Raw genomic sequence first — 5144 nt, forward strand, 5'->3', positions numbered from 1 at the left:
TAAATATCTTTTTTCTTTAATTCAAGGTTATAATATAAGTATTTGAAATGGCTGCTATTAGATTTACGCGATGGTATTTCTTCATAAACACGTTAAGGACACAGTGATCGTAAATTATAAAAATTTTAAAAAAGACTCCTCCCGCCGTTTTTTCGAATTTGTTAATTGAAGGGGGTGAGTATATATAACGGTCAAGGCTCCAACAGTGCCCTACAGGTGAATACCGACGGAAGGTCTGAACTCGAGGTACTCTTTAATCTAGCGGTAAGGAAAACTCCTGTTACTCTTCTAGTTTGACTAGCAATATAGTTGCTTTTAAGATTAGATAGGAAACTTCACACGTGGTGTTAGAATTCAAACTCCCCTTTTGGACTTATAAGTACTAAAAGATTTTTCAATATACCACAAGTTTAGAAAGGTGTAGGAAAATAGTCTTTCTTTTGATAAATAACGATGACAAATGCAACTATAAAATACATCCTATTTTTTTGCCAAGAACGGTTTAAAATGACTAAACAGGATGTAGTCTAGCGTTTGAGTGCAGTCAGTGCAAGATTTTTAAATATTGTCCTTAATAATGAGCACAAAGTGAAGTTTATAATGTGTATAGTTTGTATTGTACCTTATCTTAATGAATGTAATTGGTTATAATTTCACTTATAGATCGTATCACGGATCTTGACTAGAATCATCAAACTGACTAAAAAAAAAAAAAAAAATTCTTTTATATGAAAATGAGCGGCAATATAGCCGGAAACAAGGTGAGATTGTGTTCTTGGATAGTTTTTTATGTTAGTGGAGACTATCAAATCATAAAACTAGGATTTCAATCAACTAATCATTTTAAATCTTGGATCACCTTTATTCTTAGGAAAGAGAATGAACATATAGAATAACTGCATTAAGTGTGAAGATCTACTATTTAAGATTTATAAAAGATACCTATAATGGAAGATGAGGTAAACTCTGCTCCTATGTTAGAAACTATACTTAAGCTATATTTAATAATTAAAAAATAACTTAAGCAAATGAGTTTATGATTAATGAGTGTATAATGAAGGTACAGGCCCTATGTTCCTAATTTTCCCCAACTTTATCTTGTTTTATACTTTGGGATTTTGTATTTACCTGTACATATATATGTTTTTTTGATAAATATCTTTGAAGGCTAAAAATATCTTTTTACATTAGTACTAAAGTATTATGATATTAATGTAAGATTAAGATGGAAGAGCAAGTTCTAAATGTATTAAATTTTGTTTATATGACAGCCCTGAAGAAGCGCAATTGGCGCGAAACACGTGTTGACAAGCTTTGTGATTCTTCTTTGTGAACTGCTGACATCTTTAAAGAATCTGGAATAAAATTAACATCATGAAATAAACGAATGAGAAGATTTATCATCTGCGTCTGTTTATCACTTGTAAATACTTACTATTACTGCTCTCAGAAGTTTTTATGTTTTATATATATATATATATATATATGTGTACACTTACTAGTTGCTATTTCTTTTGTTCTTTATTCTGCTTGTACTTTGCTTTTACAAGGTCACTTATCTCTTATTTGACGTCTTAAAAGTTTTATCATTTGTCTTTATGGCTGCAATCCAATGCACCAAGCAGTTTGTGTGCTATTGAAAACTTATAAATGAAATTAAAAATAGAAGAATCTAAATAGTACTCTGTATTGCCACCTTTTTCAATGTTTTCTAACGGTGAACCTGCAATCTTCCCTGTAGAGGTTGGTCATGTTTGGCGCACTATAAAAACATTTGAATATTTTGGTCTCGCTCCCCCTTCCCCCTAGAAATGCATGTGGTTGTGCTTCATGTTGAGTAAAGCTAAGAGTATAGCGTACATTCTGAAACAGTCTTTGAAGAGGTGGCAAATGTGAGTAAGAGGACTGCATGGGTAGGGATTGAGAAGAGTGAGAGGTAGGAGAGGACATAGTGTAGCCCATTCTGAGGCGCTGAAGAGTAAAAAACTTTATTAAACTTGGAAAAAGTTGCAAAAATATTTTACGTCAAATATTAATGCACATTCATTGTTAAATGTAAAACTAAAGTAAATATGATACCGCAATATGAACAAAATGTTGAAATAATATTCACTATTATGCATTGATAATAATTAAAAGTGATGTTTAGAATTAATTAAAAGTAATCTTGATGTATTTTAATAAAATGTCTTGTTACTTTATTTTTAAATGCATAAATGCATAAATGTTTATGAAAATATGTTATAGTTAGAAAAGTACAAGTTGTAACTTTGTTAACACTAATTTATATTTATTTATACTATTTTTAAATAATTTAATTTAACATTTTTTTCCTATTTCATTTTATTTTAAGTCCCTAACCCCATTTTTGTCTATGGGAGGGTGTTGTAGTACCAGTGGTAAGACATGTGTGGGGCTGGTTTTCCTTCATCTCTGAGTTGGAGTAATTTACTGACATTTTTGGCTGTAGTAATTTTAGAAGGACAGTTTGTGAATAGCAACGGGTACCCTCTTTTGTGGGTGGGTACATTTCCCTCCCTAAAACCATTCATTCTTCTCCTTTAACCCCTCCTTACTCCTCCCTAAGTCTCTCACCTTTAGTAGTAAGGGTTCCTCATTTTCTAGCCATTCCTCCATTTTTTGAGTTTTCAGTACTCTAGGTGAAAATGTGTTTTGCCTGCTTGAGCACTCGCCGTTCTCAAATGAATGGCCATTTTATGGCTTTTTGTAAGCATCTGATACCACCACTGTGGCCTAAAGCTAGTGCATTACATGGCCTTATTAATTAGCCAACCTTGTACCCAGGCTCTTTTTGTGAACTGCAATGAACTTTTGACACACAACGTGACAACAAAGCAGTAAACTGGATAGCTTTATTACAGAATCAAGTATTCAAAATACAGTACTGAACTTTCTTTTACTTTCCACCAGCAAGAAAGTGCAAAACATTACTGCACCTTTTCTGACCTACAGTTACAGACTTCACTACGAATTGTACTTTTGCGGGTTAGGGGCACTTTGCTAAATGGAAGAGGCACTTTGCTAAATGGCAGACAGTAAAAGGAACAAAATGCAAACAATAAAATTAAAAATAAGATAAACAGGATTTTTTTTTAATCCAGGCATATGTTTAACAATTACTATCAGGGAAAAACATATCAATTCTTTGGGTGGGCTTTAGAATCTTTAAAATTGGCGAATGGGCTGCCATTCATGCTTAACGCCATTCAAACTTTTATTCAACTAGCAGCAACTCACTAATCCCCTACTAAGACTGCTTTGTTAAAAGTGGGATGTGATCAACTACCCAGGCCTCTCAAACTGTAGTGAAGCCACAGTGTTCACGATAAACAGTCCCAATACCCCTTTATGGAAAATACTGCCAAAAATAATTGATGGTTCATTTTAACATGCTTATCAAATAGATTGCTGTGGTGGAAGTAATTTTGAAGTGGAGTTATTGAAATATTTTTAAACTTTATGGGCTGCTACGTAATTACAACTCTACCCATGGGGTGGGCAAACTCCACGCCAAGACCATCACGTCTACCTTCAATCTCTTTTGTTTTCCCAGTCTGCGCCTTCCGTGTACATTATCAGCAGTACAATGTGACTGGTATTCTATCTGTCAAGGGTAGAATTAGACAGACAAACAAATGAATATATGTATACCAAAATTGAGAAGTGTTTTTGTGTGTGAGACACAAATGTTGTATTTTCAGAACTCATAAGCTGATGTTTGGAGAAAAGTGGTTGAATTTCCAAAATATATTTCAGGCTAGCTTGATAAATCATATCATGTTGGAAAAAACATTATTATAATGAATTCATTGGTTGCAGGGCATTGCAGCTATGGTTGTTCTGCATTACCCCAGATGCACTATGGTGACTACTGCTGGTAATCTCGTATATGGTGGTTACAAATATAATCTTCTTTGATGTAGTCACAATTACAACACACATGATTGGTAGCTCAGGATGATTTTCACTAAACATAAGTAGCTCTTATTACAGAAAAGGTTGGCGACCCCAGGGCTACACTGACCCTCAATCAACAGTTAATCAACGAGCGGGTACAAACACTGAAAACAGACTTCCCCATTTGAGTCATCATACAGCAGTCATAGGAGCTGTGGCATGGGCGAAACAGAACCCAGTTCTGCTAAACGCTTCCTGTTTTTTTTCATACAGAAGTGCATCCACATATTTGCTTTATTAAGGCAAAAAAGGAATACCGAAATATCTCTGGACACAAATACTCCTCTCTACCTCACAAGTATAGGGGAAGCAGGGGACCACGGTGTATTTGTATTCGCTATCTGAACATTTACCTTGTTGTGCACTTCAATGTGGAACAAAAGACTGGACAAAGGGCAAACTCAAATAAATCAAGCAAGAGTGATGGGAGGTAGAAGCTCAAAGAAGCTTGATTTATAATTAAGGTTCCCAGTTTTCTATTTTTACAGATTTATCACAGATAAATACAACAGAAAACAATCTATTTTCCTCTCTGTATCATAATTTTAAATATGGAAAAATACAGAACATAGGTTTTCTGGATGATTCTCATTATTGTCAATCATGCATGCTAGTTCAATAGCTGTGGAGACTGATATGAGAGTTAAAGGATAAAAGAAAAAAGGTTTCCTAATGAAGCTTAAATGACTGCAGCAGAACAGCTGTTTAGACTGTTCTACAATGCAAAATATTTTAGATTACTGTATTGTACTGTAAGTGGCTAAAACTCATTGGACATTCAAACATGAGTACAGATTTTTCAGTTAAATAAAGGTGGAAATATACCCATTCCCAAGCACAAAAGAATATATGGATAAATAAAGATAAAATGAGCAAAAAAATAAATATGGATAAATACAGGTGGATACGTAAAAAAAACAAAATACTATAAAACTGGGAGCCCTACATCTAATCACATGAGAGCTTTATGTTCATTTGTACAGGTGAAATGGGAAAACAATGAAACAAGCCTGGTTTCAGAACCCAAAACTCATCTCCTCTCAAAATGGCTGCTGCCTAAAAGCTAAAACATGTGCTTACATGTTTTGAAGATGTGGATTACCCTACAGGAACTACGCTCCACAGAGGGGTAGTAAGTGCTATATAAATGCTACACTACAACGCAA

At 34.1% G+C, this 5144-nt stretch overlaps 1 long non-coding RNA gene across 1 annotated transcript; it reads left to right on the forward strand.

Moving 5' to 3' along the window:
• Positions 1 to 221: 221 nt before the first annotated feature.
• LOC146868673 (uncharacterized) lies at positions 222 to 2173 on the forward strand. The gene is made up of 4 exons (XR_014966364.1): positions 222 to 264; positions 664 to 761; positions 872 to 959; positions 1272 to 2173. It is a non-coding gene; the product is annotated as an uncharacterized LOC146868673 (long non-coding RNA).
• The last annotated feature ends 2971 nt before the right edge of the window (positions 2174 to 5144 follow it).

This window comes from Triturus cristatus, chromosome 1_2 (assembly GCF_964204655.1).
Source record: "Triturus cristatus chromosome 1_2, aTriCri1.1, whole genome shotgun sequence".
NCBI lineage: Eukaryota > Metazoa > Chordata > Amphibia > Caudata > Salamandridae > Triturus > Triturus cristatus.